The sequence below is a fragment of the Pithys albifrons genome, chromosome 4, assembly GCF_047495875.1.
Source record: "Pithys albifrons albifrons isolate INPA30051 chromosome 4, PitAlb_v1, whole genome shotgun sequence".
Lineage (NCBI taxonomy): Eukaryota > Metazoa > Chordata > Aves > Passeriformes > Thamnophilidae > Pithys > Pithys albifrons.
In genome coordinates, this window is record NC_092461.1 from 53,383,625 (window position 1) to 53,399,430 (window position 15,806).

Genomic DNA, 15,806 nt, shown 5'->3' on the forward strand with positions numbered 1-15,806 from the left:
TTCAACATGTTAAACAAATGTTACTTCTACTTAGCTTCCAATTTTAAGGGGTGAATTATTCCACACCAGTGACTGGAAAGCAGTTATTTAGGGCTACCTATGATACCAGTTAACCCCATTTTTTAACCAGGCCTTTTCAGAAGTGCCTATGTGGGAATCATAGACTCATCATAGAATAATTATGATTGGAAAAACCTCTAAGAGCCTCGAGTTCAACCATCAACTTGACACTGCCAGGTCCACCACTAAGCTAGGTGTGTCCATAAACACCACATCTGGATGGTTTCTGTACACTTCTGGGGACTGTCACCGCTAATAGACATCTGCATGGATGCTGCCTTGGGTGACCATGGAACTGAAATACAAGAATCAGGAGATCAGTGGGATGAAAAAGTGCTATAAGCCCTGGGACTGTATGGAAAATGCAGATATAGCCTAGACTTTTGACAGATGAAGTTCACCAAGTACCACATAATTGAATGTGGACAGAATTCTACACAAGAAGAAAGTTTAGATTTTCCCTACTTACCACCTGCCTCATGCCTGAGTACCTTGGAAAGTGTGGTATTGAGAAACAAATTCAAGAGTCCATGAAATCAAGCGTTAAAAGCTCCTCTAGCTTTAAATGGACTCTGGTCCTCCATCATCACGGAAAACCATTTTACCAGAGGTAAAAACATGTATTTCTGTATCAAAATGTTTCTTAGTTTAGTCCCAGATGGTTAATTAATGAACAAAATTAATGTCTCTATTACTTTTTCTCTCCTTCCTTCCAGGAGGCAGTTTATATTCTGGAGAAAGAAAAAAATAATTAAAAATTAAAATATGTGTGAAACGCGCTTAACTATTAGCTGCTTGTTGTGAGTGAAATGCTTCTGTTTTCCTACATTTCATGAGCTACTTGGTCCACCTGAGTTACTCAAGCAGCGATTAAAAACTTGGGTGCTGCAGCAATCACCTCCTTTGTGAAGTTCCATTCAGAAATACCTTCCTCATTTCCATTTCAAGGAAATCTGAGTCAGTTGGTCTTCAGAGCACATTGTAAAGGTAAGTAAATAGATGAACTTCAGATAGATGAACCTCGGATAGACTCTAGAGGTGTTTTGCAGTGGTAGGTTATGCCAGTATGTGATGGCCCAAGGCACTTGCAGGAAAGTGCAGACTGAATTGCCAGCCATGAGGTCTGGGGAGGATATGGGGCCAGGAAAGTAATATTGCCTGTCAACACAGAACCTGTGTCAAGGCTGAACATATATATATTCTGTTCCGTGCACAGAAAGGGCAGCAAGTGTGACTCTGACTGGCTTTCTGTATAAGCCCTAGCACTCATTGTCTTGCATATTGCATTGTTTCTCAGGCAAAGAGTCTGGTTTTCCCACTTGCACCTCATCCTCATCTGCCATGCTGAACAACCATTTCTACTTAAAGAAGAAATTCTCCATCTTATCTGCTTTCCAATGAATCAGCATCTTCTCTTTTTGTAGTTTTGCACATTCTGGCTTTTTACATATGAGTACTTATAGGTTTTAAAAGGAAAAGGGTCTCTTCTGTGTGGCGTGGAGGGAAAGGGAGAAGGGTTTCCCTGCTATCCCCTTTGTTCCATGGGGGCAGAGAAGGGAGGGAGAGACAGAGAGTTCCACGCAGTTGCAAGGCAGAGAACCATCTGTTTATTCAAACAACCACGAGGTAATGTCCAGTCCTGGGGGCGGTCCCCAGGTCTGTCCATACCGGGTGAAAACCGAGGAGAAGGCAGGGTCAAAGGTCCCTTAACCAATAGAACTGGGACAGGGGCAGGGCTGGCTGGGGCCCTGACCTGCCCCCCCCCCATCCCCCCAGCCACGAGGAATTACAGAACAGAAAGGGGAGAAGGGCCAAGGAGCCCTCACCAGAGCACCTGGGTGGGGACGAACACTGCCCAATAGCTGGTCCATCAACAGAACAAAAGGCCTCTGGGCGACACAAAGAGAACTGGCAGGGTGTGGACAACGACCCATCACAACTGAAACGCAGGCAGGGTTACAGAACCAGAAACTGCTTTTTAAAACTTCAACTGACTCTCTGAGTTTAAGGTGTTTGTCCAGTGCTGGTTTTGGAATTCATTTCAGCATCTTCCTACAAGTACTAAGACCACTCACTTCTTAGGTATTCATCCTTGCTGGGACTATTTAAGAGAGGCAACAAGTTACTTATTTCACCTAGGGGCATCTGCAGAAGAATAATTTAGAAATTATTCACCAGAGAAATACTCATCCATCCTGTTTCTCAGTGGTTGGACAATGCCTTAAAGATCTCTGTTCTGACTGGAACAAGGAATACCAGGAGACTAGTGAAGCTGCTTTCTGATGTTTGTGTTCAAGGTACAACCTAGTATTTACTAGAACACAAAGACCAGTTTTAGCTTCTCCCCCATTTTATAATATCTCCATGTAAATTCTTTGATACTGAGCACAGGTGAGTTTACCCTCCAACTTTTCTTTTAGCAGACGTGCTGATATGCCCTTCTTTAGCCTGGCTACTATGTAATTTTATATTTGAATTATATACATATATAAAAGTTTTAATGAAACTTGTCAGTTCTTACTATATTTGACACCTCCACCCATTTATCAAATTGTCTGAGTCAGTGGAGCCATCAGTTAGAAAGACAGACATGCACACAATATGACTTCATAAGGGCCATTTCTTAGGAAATCCGTCTTAAAATGGATTAACAGCAATGTCTGGCATCATACCAAATGCCTTCTATCTAGTGGTATCCTCTTTCTTGTGCCATTGGGATGAACACATAACCTAGAAAGGAAAATCTTTCCCCTTCTCCATAAATCTGTATATTGTAATGAGGGCATCTTTAGTGGGAACTCCTAATCCTATAATGTCCCAGTTTGATTCAATGAGGTGTTTTCTGAGAACCACACTCTTGTCAACATTACTATGTTTTTCCTAGGGCTTAATGTCCACACACTATACAGAAGTTACAAACACTAATAATACTGTTCTGATACCACATGAAAGAAGATACCTTTATAGTCTTCCTTTTAATGTGGGCACTGTTCTAATTTCATCAAATGTTAACGAACACTGCCAGAACAAGATAAGCAAAATTGTTATCAGCCTTTTTTGTTACAAAAATAAGATGCATATGAAAAAGCCTACAAAAAAGGAACAGAATGGCTTTTTTTGCACTTCTCCTGATGTGTGTATGGCCAGGTATCAATGGGCGACCACTTTAGATCAAATACTGAAAGGCTTTATGGTTCTCTCACTGTGTCTAAAAGCTGCCACTGATTCTCATTCCAACTTCTGCATGAGATCAGGAGGTAAACTGGAGGCTCTCACGTGTACCAGCAATGGAAGAGGATGGTCTCAGCCTTCCTAGGACTGCACCATTGAGCTTGATGCTGGCCTCAGTGTGCAAGGAATGGAGTCATTCAGGGGAGAAGTAATCTTTTTCCACCCTAGTTAGTCTTTAACTGGATGAGCTACATGATCCCTGTACCTGAGTGCACACACAAGGGGAGACCCAGATCTCACAGGAGAGGATGTGGGTGAGTTCCCAGGTAAAGCTGAAAAGCCAACAGGAAATTAAGAACTATTAATTCACTGAGCACCTGAGTAGCCTTTACATTTTTGTCTAAATAACGAGTTTAACCACTGCTGTTTTTCTTGTATAGTGTCATCTGCAGTTAATTACAGGATACTTAATTCTGCCTCCTTCATTCTCAGTAGGAAGGCATGGAAGCCATAGTCATTGGAGAGAGCATGGAGTCAGGCCCCTATCACTGCTAGAGAGACAGGCAGACATGTGTCATGAGACCCTTCAGTAAAGTGACATGACATTAGGGGTCTGGTTTGGAAAAACCTGCCAGGAAGAATGACTTTTTGCCACAAGCACAAAGGTTACCACCTGGAGGTTATGAATAAATATCCAGGTGTTTGGGGTTTTTTTTTCAAAGAAACAGGTGTAGTAATGATTGTCAGGACAAGAGTTGACAAGCATCTGAAAAGTCTCTGCATGCATTAAGCAGGAGGAAACACAACACTTTTACTGATGATGTGATAAGCAAAGCATCACTTCAGTCTCTGGATTCAGATATTCACCCTGTAAAGGCACCGAAACTTGCTGGAGTGGCATACCCAGCCAAAGTGACCTTTTTTATATATTATTTTTTACTGCATAGCTTGCACTTTGTTGACTTCGCTGGGCACCTGCTGTAAATTGTAAAAATGTTCCTGTCATCCTGGCTGAAAACAAAAACAGTGAATAGCAGAGTTCTTCAGTGGACTGGTGCTAGCAAAAAGCAAAAGTATCCGTGCAAAATGCTGAGGTAAATCTTCCTGTAATATAACCTTTCCCAGCTTTGACCGTGGGCTGTGAGAAATTTCCAGTCATCTATATGGGGCCACTGTTGGTTTTTCTTTTAAACAGCAATTGTTCCTGAATAAACAGAACAGATTTCTCCACTAGTTGATCCCTCATCATTCTGTCTTCCATTGTACCAAATCCACATGCTCTCAGAGCAGCTAGAGTGACTGTGCACAAGCTCATTTATACCCTGTACTCCACTTCTTGTGCTTGTGACATTCTCCAAAACCATTAACCATTATTTAAAAGTGTTGCCACAGCGTTTTCTGTTTAATTGTTCACTCTGTGTCAGCATCTGTAGCTACAGCTTGTTGACTGTACAGTAAATTCTTCATCTTTCTACCCCTAAGTAATGCAATAAAATATCTTTCTTTTCTCTCAGTTAAATATTCATCTCCACTGGTAGATGTGTAAGTAAGGTTGAAGTACCTTTTGCTATTGTCTACATAGCTTGGCAGGGTGGTCCCATGCCATAATGGAGAGCACTCTGGACTCTGAATCCCAAGGTCCTGAGTTTGAAACTCAGTGGAGACCGTCCCCTGGCAGTTCAATGTTTCCCTGCCATCTGATCCCATCAGATCTTGGATGCTAAGCAGGGTCAGCCCCAGTTAGTGCCAGGTGCTGTGACAGTCCCAAGGACTTCCCTGTCACTGTCCAAGCTTGCTCGGCCATGGCAAACGGACTCTTAGGACTTAAACGGTGGGGCCAGTTCTGCGCACGCTGTGCCTCACCTAAAACATCCACTGTGCAGGCTGGAAGGGCTCACCCACATGGGGAGAGCCCTTCCCAAATCTTCGTTCGCCTAGTCTGGCCATACAATACATACATAGCTTGGTAGAGGCAGAAGCCCCAGATACAATACAATTATATATTTCAGTTTGTAAGGGAGTAATTTTTTGGAGGAAGAGTAAAAACCTGTGATCCTGAAATTGCTGTATTCCATCTTTCATTAAAGTACATACTGGGAATATACTTAAACTGAAGAAAAAAACCCCTTGCTTTATCAGACTTATCGTAAGAAGTCCTTTGCAAACAGAGAGTACAGTTCTCTGATGTATTTTTTTTTTATTCAGAGATCAGAATTTGAGGTTGGCTTTGTATTGACAGGGGAGAAAATCTGTACTTCAAACAGGTTTGTCGGAGCAGGGTGCCAGTGAGATGCTTGAGTGCTCAAGATACTTCAAAATTGCCACAATAGCTGTCTTATAGAGCACATGTACAGTCACCTTCAGGAATCATAGACCACAGAAAATACATTTAAGATGCTGAAAATTTTAAAACTTACTAAAAAAATTATGAAGAATTAAACAGACCTTATTTTCTCTAAAGAAATGGAGACATTAAATTCAATTTTATAACATTCTTCACTGCTTTAAAAAATGTGTAGTTAGTGTTTTTTAAAAAATAATTCCACTCTTCAGAATAATGACATGGCATTTTGGATTTTTTGTGAAACTGGCACTCCCATTTTTGACCAATTCTAGATGCAATTCACACCTCAGTTCAGGGAAGGCACCTCCATTGCAGAAAACATCTCTCAGTAATCCAAGTACTTTCTAAAAACCAGGAGATGCTCATTGTTGGATACCATCCCAGATCAGATCCCTGCTTCATAAATGGTGTTTAAATTTAGTATGTTTTGAAGTTCAAATTAGATAGAGATATCTAAGGACTTAATACTGATGAATGTTTAAAATTCAACTCTGTAGTGGTACTTTTTTATTATCTTCAAAAAATTTAGTTTGACATTCTCGTTTGGATTCCTCTATGAGGCATTTTCTGTGATTCACAGAAGTCCTAACAATGGATCAGAGCACTGCCTTGTGAAGCACTGCAAAATGTCATAATAAAAAGTTTGATTTCTGCCTGTACTAACTTACATTCTATACAGAAAATACTATCTGGTGTTATAGGCAGCTAGGCGTTGGCTAGAATATCAGCATTTATTTTATTTAATAAGGAAATATAAGTAACATTATTTATTAAGAAAAAAAAAAACAGAAATTGATTTTAATAAGTGATATCAGTGTCCAGCTCAGTTAGCCCCAGCCTCAGTGATTTCAGCTCTTTGTGAAGGCAAGAGAGGAGCAATACAGTGCTTGCAGCGTGGCAGAACACTGGACGACCTAGGAGACCAGCTCCCAAAAGGTTCGTGTTGGATCTGGGCCAAAACCTCGTTTATATTCACTTTTTTGGTGTAGGCCACGCCCCCTTGCGCAGACGCAGTTCATACCTTTCGCAAGAGTTGTGCAACCTGTTGCTCTTTTGCGCATGCCCAGTTCCTGTATTTCGTAAGAGTTACGCAAACTGTGTCCCTTCTGCACATGCTCAGTTCTGTGGCGCAACATTCTGCGTTGTGTAAGCTTGAGGTATTGCGCAAGAGTTGCCGTTCAGCAGCCGCTGAGCTGGTCCCGTGACTTTCCATGTGGCTGGCTGAAGATGGCGGTACTAGAGTTTCCAAGAAGACCGGGCTGCTCCAAGCAGGGGTCTGGTCACAGCACTGCGGTGGTGGTTCACCCCGATGCGGCCACGGGGCTGAGGTGGCTCTGGGAGCGACGTGAGTGGTGGCAGCAGACGGCTTGATGCAGCGTGGAGGGTTTCACAGACACGGTGGCCACTCCAGGTGGTGGCTGACCTGTCTCATGTGCTGAACCAGCGGCGGGCTTGGCAGGGGACTGGAATTTTATTTATTAAAAAAAACCAGTGAACTGGAGTGTGGATAACTCGGGATGGGGAGAGTGGACGCGGCGCCGGTTCTAAAGGAAGAAGGGCGGTTACAGGGGGGCCCCGGGATGGACCGAGGTGGGAAGGGGGACGGGCTGGGGGAGAAAAAAAGGGGGGGAACGGGGGACCAGCGGGCTAGCAAAACCGGGCTGGGGTTTTGGGATTTGGTTGCCAGCAGGGCGGCTGGCAAGTGTCCGGCACTGTGGTGGGAACGGGGTTATGGGGTGTGGAGGGTGCTTTAGCCGGCGTGGGGCTGCACAGATCTGGTGCGGGGACCGTTTGGGGAGACGGGGGGCCAGCCTGGGTTTTGGAGAAGGTCTTTGCCAAATTTTGGGGAGACCCACAGGACCGAGACAGAGCACAGGGTCGGGGGGGGTTGTCCGGGCGCTGGCTTGGGAAGGGGGGGAAAAGGGCACTATAGCGAAACTTGCGTCTGAGGGTGGGGGAGGCTTGATAAGGGAAAAACTGGGGGGGAGAAGGGGCAGATGCTGGGCTGAGAAGTACCGAAACCAGGATGGACTGAAGGGGGGGAAGGGAGGAGGTGGTTTACGGGAATGCAGCCGAGCCAGAGGTAGGCTTCCCCCAACCCCCTGCGGTGGGGGTCTGGAAGGTTGTAGACCTTGGGACTTAAACGGTGGGGCCAGTTCTGCGCACGCTGTGCCTCACCTAAAAAAATCCACTGTGCAGGCTCGAAGAGCACACCCCCACCTGTGGAGAGCCCTTCCCAAGTCTTCATTCGCGAAGTTTGGCCATACATACACACAAACATCAGGCAGGGATAAGAACTACTTAAAGAAAGGACACTGTCAGGCCAAATCCAGTTGGATATAATATAGCCAAGGATAAATTTAGACTGGCAATAGCAAAAATTTAAACCATAACACTGCGGTGGTGTAAAGGTAAACTGGCAGGAGAAATGAACCCAGCACAAAAGAGATTGTAAGTCAGAGTTATAATTTAATAACAATATTACAATAAATGCAATAACACAAAGAGAAATTGGTTTTAACCCACAAACCCCAGACATATAACTCAGTACCCTGGGGCACAAACACAATGGTGTTTGTTAGCCCCTTTGCTGAGACCCACGTGGTTCCCCCAAATCCAAAGCTAAAGGAAGTGAAGAACCTGTTGGTGCAGCTGACAGTCGCAGACTGGTTGAGAGTGGTGGTTTCCTCCTGTCGAGGTTCTGATCCTCCTTGGGATCTGAGGAGTGGCTCCCTGAGGTCTTCAAACCCCAAGACTATATACCCTTTGGCCCAGGTGGGAGCACCCAGTCCCTCCCCCAGGGCAGGGAGTTACACAATGGGTGATCTGACTCTGTGAGTCATGGGCTATTTTGGAATCGTTGATGGCCCATTAGCAGACATGACCCCTCAGGCTGGATGTGAAGGTGCTAACGACTCCCTGGAGGGGAGTTATCACAGCTCTTACCTCACAGGCTTCTTTCACACCCAGCTCACAGCCTGAGGAGTTGGGTATACCGTGGGCAGCTGCTTCAAATGGTCCATTGTTAACAGTTCTTGGGAAATGAATAGAGGGGGTAGGATACATAGCTACATAACCCTAATCCTAAACTGGTCCCACCTGCTGACCTAGGACAAATACCAATGAGGTTCTAGAACAGATTTTTATGGGAAATAAGATCAGAAAATATACAAATAAATTTTTAGAAGCAGTTGTTCAGTTTCTGCAAGTTTGACAGAATTGTCTATTCAGTTATCCAGTCCTAAATTCCTCTATTCCTAATATTTTGTAGTCTTGCTACAATAATAGCATAGTTAACACTTTAAGCATTAAGATCCAACATCAGTCATAAGTAAAATGCCTGGCAATGTCAATGTTGTGTTATTGTCTATTTGTTGAGTGCAGTGGAGCCTTTCTTTGTATAAATCTCTCAAGTTCAGAGCAAACTGTCTAACCCCAAGAATTAGGGTTATAAGCTAAATGAAGCATTAAAACTGAGAAGAAAGATACTTAATTTCAAAAAGATATGTCCTTTTTTCACATTGAGAATCTGAGTTCCACATCAGAAATGTTCCTTTTGTAGCACTTAACCAAAATGTTCTTTCACTCTGTTAATTGTGCATAAGAATGAATTCTTTCACATGGACACTGGTAAGTCCTGGAACCTGAGAAGAATTGGACCTTTGTCTCATTTTCTCTTCATAATTTCCATTTTCCTTTCTTTCCTTCCTTATCTTTCTTGGCATCTTTAGACTGCCTAGAACCCTTGTGGGGTGGCAGCCCTATCTCAGTGGCAGGCTGCTGGGGGACACTCCTGGCCCCATCTCCTCACACCCTGGCTCTGCTGTCTGTGATGGCTCCATGAGCTGCAGCTCTTCACCTCTTGCAGCTCTCATTTTCTCATCCTGTGTAATCCATCACTGGTCCCATGAAATGCATATCCTGATGTCTGAACAACTTTTCTCACTATCAGAGCTATTAAATTTTCTTATAAGGGCCTTGAAAATGTACAATAGTCATAATGCTTTTCTTTATTATTAATCTGTCTGCAGGAGCCAACTTCTGTACATTCCTGCATGTGCTTTAATCCTCTTATGGACTAGAGGAAGAGCTCTATTGAAATTGTTGCCCAAAATTGAAACCCCAAGCATGTTGGTAGTGAAGAGCCTCTGTCAGCAGATGGACCATGTTTGCACCACAGTGTCTTTACAGCAGACCCTCCAAAGGGAGGGCAGAGGACAGATCAAGCAAAAACAATGCTAAAAGAAATTGAAGAGGGTAAAAGAAATAATAAATATAGCACTAGGGAATTCTTTATTGGATTTCTTCCAGTCTTGAGGCAAAGCCAGAGAAGCTGAAAGCTGAAGAAAGGTATCTGGCTGGAGGGACAAAAAGTGTTCATGACTGACTGCCATGTTCCCTGTCAGAGGTCCAGCATGGACCACTCAGCATCTCTTGACTCTGCAAACTCAGACTTCACTAAACTGGGGCAAGCCACAGTCCTGCTCTGTATCTGGGGCTGTCTGCCCAAGGTGCAGTCACTCTCTGGTACCTTCCAATGAAATGAGACTGCCTAACTGTCCTTTGGCCATCAAGACTGTCTGGAGGTTCCTTTAGTCTCAGTAGTCTCAGAGATCCAGCCATAGGTCTCCTTCCAGAGCATGTCTGACGAGCCAAAGTCAGGTGAGAAACTCATTCCCATCACTGCAGCCAGATGGCTCCCTGAACTGCTGACACCACCTGTTTTGGGCCTCCTCATGTAGGGCCCTGTCACTCCTTACTGGAGGCTGGTTACCAGCCAACGTGTTGTCCCAGGGGACTTCAACATGACCTAGTTCTCACAGCTTTTCCTACTTACTATTTTATCACTCCCTTGAAATTTCATTCTGGCACCAATGCAACCCTCAAGGCACAATGAAGCCCCTTTTTAAGAAGAGAAGACACCCTGGAGGCATACATAGCACTACAGTGTGAAAAAATGGCTGTAAAGCTGCATGTAGGCAGGGTCTAACTGGTCACAGGAACCTTCAGAACTCTGGGAGGACATGAAATGAATGAGGCAAACTGAAGGGTCCTAAGCATTTAAGGACTTTTGTGTCGTAAGAGTGGGGTCGACTACTTGGCAGGTTTCACAGAGTTCTCACACAGCTATTTTTAGGACTGGAGAGAAGCCAACTCTCCATTGTTCAAGTTCACATTTCATCTGACTTGATGGAAATTCACACATTATGAACAAGGTTGTTTTATCAACTGAACCTCGTTGTCAGACTTTGACAAAAAAGGCCATAAGACAAAGCAGAGTTCAGAAATGAGAAAGTGCATAAAAAAACCCAAGCACTTTTACCAAGTAGATTCAAATTTTTTAGGAGTCTTATGTTATAGAAACTTCTTTTTTTGATGGATGAACAGTAAATCTCAATTTGCTATGTGTTCTCGTGGGAGAATAGAGGAAGCTAGCGTACTCAACAATAAAAAATAATGGTTAAAAAGTAAAATTATTCAAGTTTTTCAAGTCCCTGGGAAGGTTCTGCAGAAATTGTGGGCAAAGGGACTTTCTCGCAAAAGATATGGCTCAGCCTTCAAGCACACTCATGGCTCTGAGAGGTTTCTTTTAGTTTTACACTGGCCTATGCAGCATCTGAAGCAGGGAAAGGAGAGCAGACAGTGGTCAGGAGAGTGAGAAGATGTATTTTATTTCAAGCAGGCACAATGACTTCTTCTCATACATGTAACTTCCTCCAAGTTCTAAGCCACCAGCTACAATCAAGCAACCAGGATTTCTCAGGCACTTTTTCCCACTCCCAAGCTATTTAGCCAAAGGATCTAAGAAATGAGGCCCATGTGTGACACGAAACCCCAGAAATTTCTAATATTTGGATTTGGGTTCATTTCAAACAATTATCCTCATACTGATTCCCTAATTTATTATTGTTTTGCACATTTATTCCAAGCTGCATGAGGCCTTTTATGGAGGTATAGGATATGTTCTCCCAAGCCCCTATTAACACTAATGGGCATTATGCGGGTGCTTTAGCACAGCCTTCACCTTACGGTGTTTTTGTTACCTTAACTATTGGAAAGTGCATTGCTGTGTACACTGGGTGCCAATTGTGTTTGCGAGAGGTTGGAAATTACCAAGTACAGAATTAGCCCCCGTCTGAGCCACATCTATGAGTTATTTGGAAAATATTTGTTTAGTTGCCTTGGAAATAAATAGCTCAAACTTCAGAATAGATTTTTAAGAGGATTCGATAACATGCTCCTAGATGTCCCCTTTATAATCCTCATAAGAGCAAAATGATTTTTCCCCTGATCCACTGTCTGATATGATTTGAAGTGAATGTGTAAAACTTCCCAGCACATCGTTTTGTTGAGGATATTTTTACTAAAGCTCATTAGATTTTTAAATATATTTTCTTGCTCTAATTTTCCTGTAGCAAGATGAACTATGAGTCAGTCCAAATGAGTTTTAAAATAGGTCTCAATTTTCTATGCATGTAACTGCTCTTAATTGCACGGAAAAAGTTTAGACTGGCTCTGTCCAATTAAGACAAAAAGAGAAAAGGATAATTAAAAATAAATCATAACAATCAAAAATTGCATTTGCAATTTTGCTTTAGATGCTCCGTCCTCCCACATTTTTGAAGTAATGCTTAAAAGAAATGGCACAATATCTTAAAGATGCATTGTCCCAGATCTGGCAAAGCAAATGCACCCATCTTTGTCAGGCTAAAAGTACCTGTTTCCCTGATAACATCAAACTTAATTGTGTATAGAATTTAAATATTTCTTAATTATATCTTTGTTCTCATTTTTTTCCTTATGACCTTGGATATGCTTTTGTTATTTAAATAAGTTTTAGAGAATGTCTTCAGGAATGTCACAGATATCTGCTTGGTATTTTCAATTTTGGGGGGGGAGGAAGGAGCAATTTCTGAAAGCTACAGTTTGCTTTCAAAAGATAAGGTTTTGCATGATTATTTCTTCAGAAGAATTAGTCCTGTGATCTCACAGCTCTGATAAGTATTTTTGGAATAATGTATATGTATGAACACTGTGTCTAAACATGCATAGAACAAATCAAAAGCTACTGGCTAATGTGCAAAGTACTGACCTGATTTTACAAGAGCAGTTTACAATTCAGAACCATACTGTCCATGAGAGATTTGTTGCAGAATATTCATCAGGTTGCAGTACTACAGTGCAGAATAAGGAATAAATTTTATAGAAGGAAACCACTTGTTCTTCATTATCAATGTGTCATTGCTATTGAGAGAGCCAGAATAAATCAATTTGATTTCTCTCTATCTACAATATTTGGCATACTTGAGAGACAGGAAAGCAGGTGGCATCAAATACATGGAGTTAAGAACTGTTACATTCTGTTTTTCTGGGGTAGGCTCCATCTCACCTGAGATAATCACCAGGAAATCACACATCTGTTGTAATTTCATTGACTTTTCTGTCCAAGGTGGGGAGGGAGGCCTCATTCTGAAGTCAGTATCTAAAGTAAGTAAGTAACTGATACATCCATAGATAACTGAGGGTTAGATAAATCCCACTTTTTGACTCCATAAAGCAGTAAATATTTTTAGTGAGATTTCTGCAAATGAGCCTCAGGGTGTCTGGAATCAGTCAACTTATCTTTTATGCTTCCTTCCAACTTATGTGAAAACTTCGAAGATACGGAAGCACCGTCAGAAAGAGAATGCCATCCTGATACTTATGTGTAGGTTACAAAGGGAACTACGAGATCTCTATTTACAACATTTGCTCTCTTATTACTAGGTATCATTCTAACTCTAAAATATTGCTGTTCATCTCAGTACACTTCCTATAGCCACACTAATGCATTAAATGTTGAGGAAACAAATAAAATTTATTTTGAAGAGTAATATGTACAGTACAGAAGCCAGCATCTTGTATAAGTCCTGCAGAAAAACATGAGCAAAAGATGTTCTCACTTCCCTGAGAAAGCAAGGTACATGAGATCTGTATTTTTGACTATTTATTGCTATGAAATGCATTTTCTCCCATTGTGCTTATTGTTGTTCTCAGAGAAATGCACAGCTCTATCCCTTCCCCAGGGCAGCATTATGCAACGCTGAAGCTAACGGCATCACCTCTTTGACAGTCCCAAGTTCTGTTGGCCCAAGCTTGCTCCTCAGCCCGGGTGTACCATGTGGTGGGGTGTTACACTATGATACCAGCTGAGCCACTGAGCCAGAATAAACAGAATGCATTTTAACATAAAGGGATATAGTACAAGAAATATATCCTCAAGTCTTGGAACTGTAACCATGTGTTACCATATTGTCTTCCTTCTGCTCCTTCTGTTTCTTATTTTCACACATTGCTCTATTCTTTTGCAAATCTTTCCTCACAGAATGTTAAGAAACTGAGATCTACCTTAACTAAAAGCTGTTCTGCTTTACATCATATTCATGTTGTTGAACTGGCTGCTACCTTTCATCTTTCACTTTACTCATGGCTCTCAACATTTTATATCTATCTCAGCTTAGCTCCATTTACTATTCCTTATACATTCTTTTTGCCTGCTGTGACAATTCCCTAATTATTTCTTTGTGCTTGACCATATACTCTGACTTAGACTGGCATTACAATTGATAGAGCTATCATATATTTCTACAATTTTGAGATAGAAAAAGATTGGACTATATTCCATTTCCTTGCCAATATATTATTTCCTTGGCTTTGTCTCTTACAGTGTTTTCCATACTTCATTTTAGGCAGTTTCAGTGAGTGGTTCTCAAAGTGTGATCTACAAATAACCATTTGACAGCAATGCCATGGTATGTGGTCAGTGAGCCCTGTTGCCTTTGACAGTGTTTTCAGTTAATATTTTTGAGGATCTCTGTGCACAGAGGTACTTGGGAAATTCAAAGATGACCAGGTTGGAGCATAAAGGTTAGTTGAACTGCTAGCTTAAGCAGTATAACTCCATAGTTTCCCACTGACTTCAGCCAAGGCATATTCTGCTTATGGAGCACATGCGGATAAGGGTGGCATTTTAAAATTAGAACAGAGGCACCTCCTCTGCCACTATGAATCTGCCCACTGAAGTTTGTTTTGCTTCTGGGAGACATGAAGAGAAATTGCCTGGTTGTGTGATCACCACATCAGCTCACTCAAAAGCCAGTAACCACCATAAATCTGATTTCTTCTGTTGAAGTCTGACCCATGTTCCCAGAGAAACAAACATCCTATTACACAGACGTGCACTTCTTTAAAATCCTAAAATATTCAAAGAATTGCATTGCCCATCCAGTGATACTATTTTTGATGAAGGAGCTGTCCCTCTTTCACACCTCCTTTTCATTCTTTAGGGCACCACAGTAGGAATGAAGCTTCAGGAAATGGAATAGGACAGCTGCTGCCCGTGCTACTGGTTCCCCAGTGATCCCCAGAGCCACACACAGCAGCACCCCAGGCAGGCTCCTGTTGTGGGACACAGTACATTCCCAAGCCAACTAGACCACTGAGGTATCCTCACTGTCTCTGCAGTTTCTGAAACCTTCCAAGGCACAGAAGAAATACACAATTCTGTGAAACTGTAAAACATAGATATGCCTTTTGTCAAGCTGTTGGGAATGAAAAATAATTTAAGAATAAGAGCCCAAAAACTGTTTTTTTTTTCCTATCGGAAATCTCCCAAAAGCATCTTTGCTGGCTTAATTTATCTAAGGGAAAACTAAAATGGCTTCTTCTTGTCTCCTCCCTACCTCCTCTTTTTACATATATGAAAAGTCTGCTTATAAAAAGAAAAAAAATAAGATCAGCAGCTGGCAACTTGGAATACAACTGCATGTAGAAAAACTTGTCAGTATCCCACCAAAAATTTCTGTGAGTGTTCAGAAAGGGTAAAGAGGGAGGCTGCATTCAGCTTCAATGTAATTCATATTTAAAAGAACAATTGTTCACTAAATCCTCTTTCTTTACAAAATCACTCTGAAATAATAAAAAATAAGAGAGAGGAGAATTCTAATTAATTTATTTATTTATCTTTATATATATTATTATTGATTTTTTTTGTAATGGTTATAAATTATAAACTGTATTTCTAAGCTGTGTTCATTCCTGTCCTGACTTATGTTAATCAATGTTTTTGTTACCACACATCTTGAATATTGCATTTCTCTTGTGACTGGCTTATCATCATCTATAATTATTCCAACTCCCAATTAGATCTGAACTCTTCTGCAGTGTTATTTACTTGCTTCTAGCAATAAGG